Below are 13,558 nucleotides of genomic sequence, written 5' to 3'. Positions count from 1 at the left end.
GGATAAAGTTGATGACATTATTACAGGATCGGCAGAACGAATGTAACCTATCACCGAATCTGGAATACTATGGAAAGCGGTTGGGACCTTGGATCTCCTTCAGTATCTAACATTTTGGAGTTTCTGCAGAGTAGTCTCCAAGGGTTAGCTTATAATTCCCTGAAGGGTCAAATCCCTGCCTTGTTGGCTATGTCGTGTACAAGATATGCTCTACATCCGTTGGTGATCTGATTTTTTAGGTGCAGCCATAGAAATCAGACCTCCATTGAAATCGTTTTTTCCAAAAGAGGACTTAACACTAGTCTTGGGAACATTGCTGGTTCCTCCGTTTGATCAAGCTTTCTCTTGTTCATTATTTCTTTTAACAGTTTTGTTTTTTACTAGCCGTGGCCTCGGCCAGAAGAGACTCCGAGTTGTGCACCTTCTCATCTAAAGAACCATATTGTTTGGTGCTCCCAGACAAGGTAGTCCTTAGGCCGATACCAAGCTTTCTACCTAAAGGTGGCCACATAATTTTGTATGAACTGGGAGGTCTTTCTCCCAGCCTTTCCGGCAGATACAGCTGATGAGTGGAGTAGGTTAGACCTGGTCTCTGCGGTTTCAACCTACCTGAAATGGACTAAAAGCTTTGGCAAACAAGATCAGCTGTACAAGACCCAGAGTTGGGTCTTCCTGGTTTGTCAAGACCATGTATATTGCATACAAAACGCTGGGTTTTCCTTCTCCTTCAGAGGTCAAAGCACATTCGACGAGGAGTATGGCAGCATCCTGGGCAAACGCGAAGGTCGCCCCTGAGGTAGTTTGCGGAGCAGCAAGCTGGAGCGTGCCCAACACCTTTTTTATTAGGCATTACAAGCTTAATATGGCTTGTCCGTCTGAGGAAACATTTGGCTCTACAGTATTACGGCGGCTGTTGCCCATTAAAAATTTTGAGTAGCATTGCATTGAGGGTTTGGCTTATTTTTTGTCTTCCCTCCCTTCTTAATATTGCTTGGTACATCCCATAGTAGGCTGACATGGGGAGGTCCAGGAGTATGTTGTCCATACTTACCATAATTTTCCTTTCCTGGATTCTCCCCATGTCAGCCGGAGGATTCCCACCCAGTTTTTCCATCGCAAGGCACAGTTTTTTTGAACACTGGTGTGGGCAGCCAGCCGCCCTTTATGGGCTAGAAAAGAGGTGGTCCTGGAGGGGTCAGAGGGGGTGGAGCTGACCCATAGTTGGCTGACATGGGGAGGATCCAGGAAAGGAAAATTACCGTAAGTATGGACAACAATTTTCCTTAACGCCATAAAATCCTACCACTGCTTATGTATAATATATGTATTATTACTGTCCATTGCTTTAAAAAAAATGCCCTGAATAGCAGTCAGTTGTGGCTGGTGCTCAAAATTTTTTGGGGGGCGCAAAAAAGCTGAAAATACTGAACCCCCCTATCAATTGCAGCCTCACTGTGCCCATAAAATGCAGCCATTGTGCCCATCAAATGCAGCCATTGTGCCCATCAAAAGCAGCCACTGTGCCCATCAAATGAAGCCACTTGTGCCCATAACTTATAGCCACTTGTGCCCATAATTTATAGCCACTTGTGCCCATCATATGCAACCACTTGTACCCATCATATGCAGCCACTTGTGCCCATCATATGCAGCCACTTGTGCCCATCATATGCAGCCATTTGCACCCATCAAATGCAGCCACTTGTGCCCATCATATGCAGCCACTGTGTCCATCAAATGCAGCCACTTGTACCCATCATATACAGCCACTTGTGCCCATCATATGCAGCCACTTGTGCCCATCATGTGCAGCCAGTGTTCCCCATCATATGCAGCCACTTGTGCCCATCATATGCAGCCACTTGTGCCCATCATATGCAGCCACCTGTGCCCATCATATTCAGCCGCTTGTGCCCATCAAATGCAGCCACTGTGCCCCATCATATGCAGCCACTTGTGCCCATCATATGCAGCCACTTGTGCCCATCATATGCAGCCACTTGTGCCCATCAGATGCAGCCACTTGTGCCCATCATATTGAGCCACTTGTGCCCATCATATTGAGCCACTTGTGCCCATCAAAATGCAGCCACTTGTGCCCATCATATGCAGCCACTTGTGCCCTTTAAAAGCAGCCACTGTGCCCATCATATGCAGCCACTTGTGCCTGTCATATGCAGTCATTTGCACCCATCAAATGCAGCCACTTGTGTCCATAATTTATAGCCACTTGTGCCCAGTATATGCAGCCACTTGTGCCCAGTATATGCAGCCCCTTGTGCCCATCATATGCAGTCACTTGTGCCAATCAAATGCAGCCACTTGTGCCCATCATATGCAGCCACTTGTGCCCATCATATGCAGCCACTTGTGCCCAGTATATGCAGCCACTTGTGCCCATCAAATTCAGCCACTTGCGCCCATCATATGCAGCCACTTGTGCCCAGTATATGCAGCCACTTGTGCCCAGTATATGCAGCAACTTGTGCCCATCATATGCAGCCACTTGTGCCCGTCAAATGCAGCCCCTTGTGCCCATCATATGCAGCCCCTTGTGCCCATCATATGCAGCCCCTTGTGCCCATCATATGCAGCCCCTTGTGCCCATCATATGCAGCCCCTTGTGCCCATCATATGCAGCCCCTTGTGCCCATTATATGCAGCCACTTGTGCCCATTATATGCAGCCACTTGTGCCCATCATATGCAGCCACTTGTGCCCATCATATGCAGCCACTTGTGCCCAGTATATGCAGCCCCTTGTGCCCGTCAAATGCAGCCCCTTGTGCCCGTCAAATGCAGCCCCTTGTGCCCATCAAATGCAGCCATTTTTGCCCATCAAATGCAGCCAAGCACATCCCCCAGTTCAGCTGTCACTTCACTAACCCCCCTTGCGAACGGTCGGGCTGCACTTACCACTCGTGTGGCAGGGCTCTACTCCTCTCCTGGAGTAACGGGGCTATTGTCCTCGGCGGCTCTCCTCCTCGGAGGGAAGCAGCGGCTGCGGCTCCTGTGTCCACTCGGCTCCTCAAGCTTCCTCCGCCATGTCTCCTCTTCCGCCAAAGCATTAGGCATCCAATAGGATCACCTAATGCTTTGGCCAATTGGGAGACAGGTCTCACTGACCTGCCTGCTGATTGGCAGGGAGGAAAGTTAGTGTGAAAATATTGAAAATTCATTTGCTATGCCACACAACAGGGTGGGATCAGGACGCAGTGCTCTACGCCCCGAGCCCACCCTATTTTGAAGCCTATTAGAGCCGCTGGCTCTAATCATGTGCTTCAAAATACACACACCCCCCGCCTATCCCCACCATAGTATTTCATGTGTCTGGTGTCCTGAAATGGGCCGGCACATGAATAGGGAGGGTGGTGGAGGTGTCAGGGGGTGGTGCCCATGTGCCCACAATGCACGGACCGCCACTGCTGGATATAGAATGTTTGCCACTTTACTTCCTACCCATCTGGATATGAGAGCTCTAATAGATTGTAGTGCTAGTGTTTTTATTCACCATCTTGGCCATTTGCAAAAAAAAATGGCATTCTGTGAATGGCCAAGTAGAGGGAGGTGGAAAAACAACACTAAAGCTTCCATCTATGAGAACTGAAGCTCTGATATCTGGAAGGTGTAGAGAGTACAGCTGGAGATGTATGTACTATCTAGCATAAAGAAAAGTGTGGACTAATCTACAGGGCATTTAGTAGTGCTCTGTACCATCTAGACATTTAGTACATGTAAGCTGAGGTACATGTTTTGGCACAGTGCAGGTTTCTGAGAGGACTGGAGGTATAGTGGGGTTGGAGATCCCAACTGATGAGGAGCAAGGTGAGGTCCTCCTTGTTCTTTGATGTGGGTCTTTTAAGTGCTGTTGCCAATGGACTGCATGGGAGGTCATCATATGTCTGGTCAAGCATGTGGTGCCCAAGCGGCTGCTGTTTTGGCCACGCTTGATACGCTTCAGACATACTGTATGTTGCAAACAGCAATGGTGCAATCTGCTGCACACGTGTCAAAAAAGGGCCCACACCAAAGAGCTTTTCAAAATATGTGGGGAGTCAGCAGTTCCCTGCACCTGCTTAGCTCTGTAGTGTGATGCAATAGGGTGGCTGCCCTTAAGCTGCCCCTTGGAGGGCATCCTGCCTCATTGGAGATGTGCCTCCTCCTCCTCTTCTATCAGGCACTCAAGTAGAGTCAGTGACCTCATCATACCCTCCCTCCTTGTCACTGGAGCAAACTTGGCAGTATGCTGAAGCTTGGGGAACATGACTGCCAGTTTCTTGACCTTCTTGGGCACCCCCTCTCTCTAGGCTCCTGTTACTCCCTTCCTCAACCTGGGTACCATCATTGGAGCCTTCAAATCACTGCGCATCCTCCTGCAGCATGTACCCGACACTGTGGTCGAATAGTTCGGGGGACTCCTCTGTGCATGATGGTGGGGCTAGGGAAGGAGTGACTGTTGATATGGAGCCGATGCAATAAGCTGCTTTGGCAGCTGCATTGGCCGGCAAACTACCCTGAGCCTGGGTGACAGAGGATGAGGAGGATGAGGAGGACTTTGTTATTCATTCCACCGACTCTTCTGCATGTTGTGGCTCAATAATACGGCCAGCTGCAGAAAAAAAGGACAAGCGTACCCCACGGCCACGTGCTGAGGATGCACTGTGTCCACGACCAGCACTGTCGACTGTAGACATAGAGCCTGCTTGCCCTCTTTTAGTGGCATATGAGCGTCTGCCTCTCCTTGGTGGCCTTCCAGACATGCTATAAATTTTGTTTAGCAAAACCACACTACACTGTATTGTGTACTGTGTACACCACCAGAAAAGTAGTAGCAACGGGGCAATTTAGGTAACAGCGATCACAGGTCAATTAGTTTCAGTATAAATCACACAAATAGGAGACGTGAAGGGAACACAAAGACACTGAATTTCAAAAGAGCCAACTTCCCTAAACTACAAACCTTGCTAAAAGGCATAAATTGGGATAAAATATTAGGAACAAAGAATACGGAGGAGAGATGGGTTTGCTTTAAGAGCATATTAAATAAGGGCATTAGCCAATGTATCCCATTGGGTAATAAATTTAAAAGAGCGAACAAACATCCTGGATGGCTTAACTCCAATGTAAAAATGCATATAAAAGCAAAGGAGAAGGCCTTCAAAAAATACAAGGTTGAGGGATCATCCACAGCATTCAGAATTTATAAAGAATGCAATAAGAAATGTAAGGGTGCAATTAGAATGGCTAAGATAGAACATGAAAGACACATAGCGGAGGAGAGCAAAAAAAATCCCAAGAAATTCTTTAAGTATGTAAACAGTAAAAAAGGGAGGACAGACCATATTGGCCCCATAAAGAATGAGGAAGGACATCTGGTTACAAAGGATGGGGAGATGGCAAAGGTATTGAATTTATTCTTCTCCTCAGTCTTTACGAGTGAATCAGGGGGCTTCAGTAACCAAAACTGCAGTGTTTATCCTCATGACACAACACAGGAAGCACCTACATGGTTAACAGAGGACGGAATTAAAATTAGACTTGAGAAACTTAACATTAATAAATCACCGGGACCAGATGGCTTGCATCCGAGGGTACTTAGGGAACTCAGTCAGGTGATTGCCAGACCGTTGTTCCTAATTTTTACAGACAGTCTATTGACTGGAATGGTACCAGCTGATTGGAGAAAAGCCAATGTAGCACCAATATTTAAAAAGGGCCCAAAAAACATCCCTGGGAATTACAGACCAGTTAGCCTAACATCAATAGTATGTAAACTCTTGGAGGGGATGATAAGGGACTATATACAAGATTTTAGTAATAAGAATGATATCATTAGCAGTAATCAGCATGGATTCATGAAGAATCGTTCTTGCCAAACCAATCTATTAACCTTCTATGAGGAGGTGAGTTGCCATCTAGATAAAGGAAGGCCCGTAGACGTGGTGTATCTGGATTTTGCAAAAGCATTTGACACAGTTCCCCATAAATGTTTACTGTACAAAATAAGGTGCATTGGCATGGACCATAGGGTGAGTACATGGATTGAAAACTGGCTACAAGGGCATGTTCAGAGGGTGGTGATAAATGGGGAGTACTCAGAATGGTCAGGGGTGGGTAGTGGGGTTCCCCAGAGTTCTGTGCTGGGACCAATCCTATTTAATTTGTTCATAAACGACCTGGAGGATGGGATAAACAGTTCAATCTCTGTATTTGCAGACGATACTAAGCTAAGCAGGGCAATAACTTCTCCGCAGGATGTGGAAATCTTGCAAAAAGACCTGAACAAATTAATGGGGTGGGCGACTACATGGCAAATGAGGTTCAATGTAGAAAAATGTAAAATAATGCATTTGGGTGGCAAAAATATGAATGCAATCTATACACTGGGGGGGAGAACCTCTGGGGGAATCTAGGATGGAAAAGGACCTGGGGGTCCTAGTGGATGATAGGCTCAGCAATGGCATGCAATGCCAAGCTGCTGCTAATAAAGCAAACAGAATATTGGCATGCATTAAAAGGGGGATCAACTGCAGAGATAAAACGATAATTCTCCCGCTCTACAAGACTCTGGTCCGCCCGCACCTGGAGTATGCAGTCCAGTTCTGGGCACCAGTCCTCAGGAGGGACGTACTGGAAATGGAGCGAGTACAAAGAAGGGCAACAAAGCTAATAAAGGGTCTGGAGGATCTTAGTTATGAGGAAAGGTTGCGAGCACTGAACTTATTCTCTCTGGAGAAGAGATGCTTGAGAGGGGATATGATTTCAATTTACAAATACTGTACTGGTGACCCCACAATAGGGATAAAACTTTTTCGCAGAAGAGAGTTTAATAAGACTCGTGGCCACTCATTACAATTAGAAGAAAAGAGGTTTAACCTTAAACTACGTAGAGGGTTCTTTACTGTAAGAGCGGCAAGGATGTGGAATTCCCTTCCACAGGCGGTGGTCTCAGCGGGGAGCATTGATAGCTTCAAGAAACTATTAGATAATCACCTGAATGACCGCAATATACAGGGATATGTAATGTAATACTGACACGTAATCACACACATAGGTTGGACTTGATGGACTTGTGTCTTTTTTCAACCTCACCTACTATGTAACTATGTAACTGTACTAGGGGTGCACGGTACTGTGTACACCAACAGAAGTGTAATAACAACTATGGGTGTACTGTATGTATTGTGTACTGTGTACACCACCAGAAAAGTAGTAGCAACTGCACTAGGGGTGCACGGTACTGTGTACACCAATAGAAGTTTAATGTAACGAGCCCCTTGCTCGCTCGGTTCCACTCTCCCGACACTCCTCTGCAGCTATAGCATCAGATTGCAGATCGCAACCTCGGATTGTTCGGTCATCCAAGGTTCCGGGATTAGAACTACAGCTCTGTGTCGTTCTAACCCAGTTGTGATAGCTCAGAACAAACACCAGGCAGGCTGTATGTAAGTTCAACCGGGAATCTATCTTTATTGACAAAATACAGGCTTTTATACACTCAAAGTGAAGGTGCAGACCTCCTGCTCATATTACTCTAACAATACAGCTGTAACCTAATTAACCTAATTAACATGAGCTAATTAACTAATCCCTTTAGACAGCCTAGATGACTCAGACATGACCGTTAGGCCAGACTGGCCGTCTTGTAGTTCAGAAAGTCCAATCAACATTATCACAATCAACATAGACTCTTCTTCACACAATAGCAGAGTTAATTAACACAAATAACAATGGGGATCTAATGACTCTTAGATCCCATAGTAGACTTATTTACAATACACATTTTAGCAGACAAAAGACAGACAGGTGTTGGAATTTACATCAGCATCTCCTAACAGTATCTGTCCCAGCATTATGAATCAGCCACTATTCCAATATGGCAAATCCAGGGTCCCCAGACATACAGCTCACAAAGAGCACCGTTCCCCCAAATGCAAGGGCCCCCGATCGTTCGGCAAGAGACTAGCATACAGTCCCCTCCAAAAGTCTCTTTCCCGGCTAGGTCTGTCACATTTAATAACAACTATGGGTGTACTGTATGTATTGTGTAAAACACCAGAAAAGTAGTAGCACTAACAACTGCACTAGGGTTGCACAGTACTGTGTACACCAACAGAAGAGTAATAACAACTATGGGTGTACTGTATGTATTGTGTACTGTGTACACCATCGGAAAACTAGTAGCAATTGCACTAGGGGTGCACGGTACTGTGTACACAAACAGAAGTGTGATAACAACTATGGGTGTACTGTATTGTGTACACCACCAGAAAAGTAGTAGCAACTGCACTAGGGGTGCACAGTACAGTGTACACCAACAGAAGTGTAATAACTATGGGTGCGCTGTATGTATTGTGTACGCCACCAGGAAAGTAGTAGCAACTGCTCTAGGGGTGCACGGTACTGTGTACACTAACAGAAGTGTAATAACAACTATGGGTGTACTGTATGTATTGTGTACTGTGTACACCACCAGAAAAGTAGTAGCAACTGCACTAGGGTAGGAGGGTACTGTGTACACCAACAGAAGTGTAATAACAACTATAAGTGCACTGTATGTATTGTGTACACCACCAGGAAAGTAGTAGCAACTGCACTAGGGGTGCACGGTACTGTGTACACCAACAGAAGTGTAATAACAACTATGGGTGCACTGTATGTATTGTGTACTGTATACACCACCAGAAAGTAGTAGCAACTGCACTATGGGTGTGTACCGTGTACACCGCCTGAAGTATATTCAAAAAAGTATACATACAAATTAAATACACTGCAGCTAACTGAATAACCTGCCTGCCTGCTCAATCTAAATGACACTCTCTCTCCATCCATGCCAACAACACACTACATGGGGCCGACGTGCAGGCAGCCTTATATAGTGTGGGGTGTGGTCTTAGTCTTAGTCCCCCTGAGCCCTCACCTACTATGTAACTATGTAACTATGGATAACTTGTATTATTACTTCAAGGATAGGGAGGTGCAGTTATTATGGGTGATAAAATAGGGTGATTTGGCACATTTTGGCAAATTCAACTAATACACCAGATTAGAGACTTCTGTTGTATTTGAGACTTGAGCAACAAAAAAAGGGCCTTCAAGCATAAAATACCTTATACAAATTTTATTTTGTTTACAAACGATTTTATTAGGAAGGTCAAAAACAGGTACAATCGTATAAAAACAGATACAGTTACAAGGCACATGTTTGAATGGGGCCGGAGCCGTGTAGTATTGAATGAAAACAATACAAGTTATAGGCCAAAATGCAATTAACATGAAAACAGAGTTAAAGAACTTAAATGTATTAAAAATGTAAAACATTGATAAAAAAGTAGTGTAGCTGCACAGGAGTTGTTCAGATAATTATATAGTGGAACAAAGGTAAAAAATGTTGGGGGGGGCTTAAGACAAAGGTGCATCACAGTAAATAAGTTTTTTTATTAAATTCATGCAGTGTATCATAAAGTGTATGATTAATGCATTCAGATAGTTTAATCATTTCCATTCTTGCTAGTACCTGTGGCCAGGTAACAGTTGAGGATTGCCAATTATAAGCTATTATCCATTAAATAGAACCAAAAATAGTATGTATTAATCTGACACAGGGTTTAGGGGCAAATAAAAGGCACATTTGTGGGGTTAAAGACTGGTATCAAGTTCTGATTGCAGATGAGCAAAATAGTGGAATTTATTGTGTATAGTAAGGGATTTCAAGCTAGTACGATTTTGTGATTGCATAAGACAAAGGAGCTCTAATGACGGGAGTGAAGTCACCCAGAAATGAAGCCAAAGGAGGAGTAGCAGAGGCCATGTTAAATTTATCTTTGTAGTAAAACCATAGATGATGAGAATGGGCAACAACTGTGTTTAAAGAATAACTCTCTCAGGGAGAGACTGACTTGGACGATAATAAACCTTGTAGATGGAAAGGATGGATAGAATGTGCCTCAAAGGATAGCCAAGGGACATTACTAACTGAGGCATACCATTGAGCTAGCTATGTGAACCTTGCAGACAGGTAATGTAACCACAAATTAGAGATACTTAGTCCACCCAGGGATTGAGGTCTATGCAGGAGAGATTTACTATATCTGAGTTTTTTTTTTTTTTGTCAAGCCTTATGAACTTGTTGATATCCCTTTGAAGTGAGTCCAGAGTGGATTTAGGGATTAAAAATGGCAGCGCTCTAAAGTAAACTAACAATTTGGGTAAAATAGCCATTTTAGTTGCAACCACTCTACTGAGAAATGAAAGCGTAACTCCACTTTTGTTGAGAAAAAAACATTCCCCTTTGGGTGATCTATGCACATTGCAAGGATTATACCAAACTTTGTTGCAGATTCCTACCTTTTGCTATTCTGAAGAAATCCATGTGTGTTTAACGTCTGTGCCTCTGTTCTGAGTGAGTGTAATGGGAGTGGTTTCATAATTAACTGTCAGGTGTGGAGCTAAAGGGCAATAATGAGGAAAGCTGCTTGACCTGCATCCCTTTAGACATGTTCCTATTGAAAGTATCTCTCAAAAAATGACATTTTTGTTGCAAGGGATGCCTGAAATCTGATTTGTATCTTAGGCAGACTTCTGAGAAAATTGGTGAGCCAATCACACAAGCAGGAAATTTATATTTCTGCTGAGTGGTCAGTACACATTCTGTGTACAGAACAGTTCCAGGTAGCCATATTGCAATGTATTCTGTAGATTGAAAAGGAAAGGTAATATTTAATAACATTCAATTACAATATGATTAGTGTTGCAGTTATATGCACTATATTATTTTTTCTTTATTTGCTATTTTTTTCCCCACGAAAGTGGAGTTATCCTTTAAATTTTGTTAGAAGACCATAATTTAACAAGGATTTGATATATGTAAAGAGTGGTGGGTAGTTGCCTTGAAAAAGTGATTTGTGGGGGCGCATGCGTGGCAGCCTGAGGCGGCGGTAATGTCTCCTTAGAGCTCCGCTCCTTGGGATTGCGAACCGGAGGACTACAGGTCCCAGCGCCACTAATATTTACAAAAAACAGGTCACTGCTCACCCCAACTCAGCCAGCGACCTAAATAATGGTCCTAAGAGGTCAGAAATCTACTTTTAAAAAAGGTATTTCTAAAGAAAAGCTACACAGACTGACGGCTGAGATGGCGGTATCTTCCTCTCCCTCACAGCGCAGCAGCTCACACAGGACACAGCCTCTGCCTCACAGCAAAATAACACAGGCTTCTATGGGTGAGTCAGTTTGTGACCAAAATGTTCCACAAATTTGCAGCACAGCCTGATATGTTCAAACAGTTTGAATATATGCTCCAGAAAGCTCTTAAACAGACTTCTGACCACATTACAGATATGTTAACTAGAGAAATTAGAGAGCTAGGTCAAAGGAATGCAGACCTAGAATTGAGAATGGATGAAATTGATACACGCACTCACAATTCTATGACTGAAATTATGTCACTGAAGAAAGAAAACCTCACACTTCAGTCACGTTTGGAAGATCAGGAAAATAGAAATCGTCGATCGAATTTGCGCATCAGGGGGATCCCTGAATCTTATTTAGACTTGCAGACAACAGTCACAGCGCTGTTTCAGGAATTAATACCTGAAATTCCCATTGACAGGCTTGAATTTGACAGAGTACATAGAGCCTTAGCTCCACGCAAATCCAATGGCCCTCCTAGAGATATCATTACCAAATTACACTATTACAGAACCAAAGAACAGCTTTTAACAGCAGCCAGAGGTAAAGATCTCCTCAGCTTTCAGAGCCACAGTTACCAACTTTTCACTGACCTTTCCCCACTTATGGTGGCTAAGAGACGTGCACTCAAACCTCAATTACAGATACTTCAGCACAATCAAATTGCTTACCAATGGGGATTTCCTTTCTGTCTTCGTTTCACACATCTGGAAACCAAATACGTTTGTCGCTCCTCAGAAGATTTACAATCGATCCTAATCGACATAGGGTTAGCCGAAGAAACCCTGACAAAGAACCAGCCCAGCAGAAGTTTCATCTCTCGATCATCACAGCAAAATAAAGCCACAGGACCCAGTTCTGCATCCTCGTCATATCAAAATCTCAGCAAGCGTGGTCGTTATGAACATTCACCTCCCACCATTGTGGACTCAATGGACTGACTTTCCAGTTCACACAAATTACTCATACTTACTTTAGATTCCCAGCTTCTTATGCTGGTTAATTTCCTTTAAGTGTTAAGCTCATGAATAAAATGAGCTCTGACTATATGGTTTAGTTATGATAATAGTGTGTGAGGGGAGGAGGAAGGGAAAGAGGAAAAATTGAGTAAAATTATTATTTTTTTTTTTTTCCATTTCTCTTTTTCCTGGTTGGTTAAAAAATAAAAAAAAAAAAAAAAAAAGAAGAAGGTAAAAATGGAAATAAAACTATTAGTTATTTAATAATATATTAATATTCTAATAATTCCTGTGGTCCTCCGGTGTTGTTAATCCCATAGGAATTTTTTGCTGCCCTTTTTTTTTTACCACCTACAGGGACCCTCTATTTTTTCTATGGGGGACTCTGCGGGTGGTCCAGGATCCTCTCAGGGAGTATTATATACTCTCCTGAGATGTTCCCATACCCTATACTCTAACTTTTGTCTAATAATACTTATAGGGCGTACACATGGTCAGACTTTGTTCGGACATTCCGACAACAAAATCCTAGGATTTTTTCCGACGGATGTTGGCTCAAACTTGTCTTGCATACACACGGTCACACAAAGTTGACGGAAAATCCGATCGTTCTAAACGCGGTGACGTAAAACATGTACGTCGGGACTATAAACGGGGCAGTGGCCAATAGCTTTCATCTCTTTATTTATTCTGAGCATGCATGGCACTTTGTCCGTCGGATTTGTGTACACACGATCGGAATTTCCGACAACGGATTTTGTTGTCGGAAAATTTTATCTCCTGCTCTCCAACTTTGTGTGTCGGAAAATCCGATGGAAAATGTCCGATGGAGCCCACACACGGTCGGAATTTCCAACAACACGCTCCGATCGGACATTTTCCATCGGAAAATCCGACCGTGTGTACGGGGCATTAGTCTACATATGGGGTTTTTGTTTTTGTACTCTCTTACTTCTTCTTTTTCTAAATTTTTCTATTCCCCCTTGATCCTCCAGCTGGTCATCCTGGCTCTTGGTAAGCATCTTATCTACTATGATATAATGTTTATTCTACTTGGTTTATGGCCCCTATAAATGTTTTGTCATTAAATGTACAAGGGTTTAATATTCCACATAAACATACAAAAGCATTACGCTCATTTGCATTAAAGAAATCTAACATTATCTGCTTACAGGAAACCCATTTCACTGATAAGATTTATCCCAAGTTTCTTTCATCCTCATATCCACAATTTTATACAGCCTCTGCTACGGTTAAACGGCGTGGAACTCTGATTGTTTTTCACCGTTCCACTCCGTTCAATCTGAAATCACAACTATCTGATCCTGAGGGACGTTATTTACTTTTAACAGGTTTTATTTCTGATAATCCTATTACAATTGTTTCATATTATGCACCTAACAAACATCC

The sequence above is a fragment of the Aquarana catesbeiana genome, linkage group LG09 (genome assembly GCF_042186555.1).
Source record: "Aquarana catesbeiana isolate 2022-GZ linkage group LG09, ASM4218655v1, whole genome shotgun sequence".
Lineage (NCBI taxonomy): Eukaryota > Metazoa > Chordata > Amphibia > Anura > Ranidae > Aquarana > Aquarana catesbeiana.
This window is presented reverse-complemented; position numbering follows the sequence as displayed.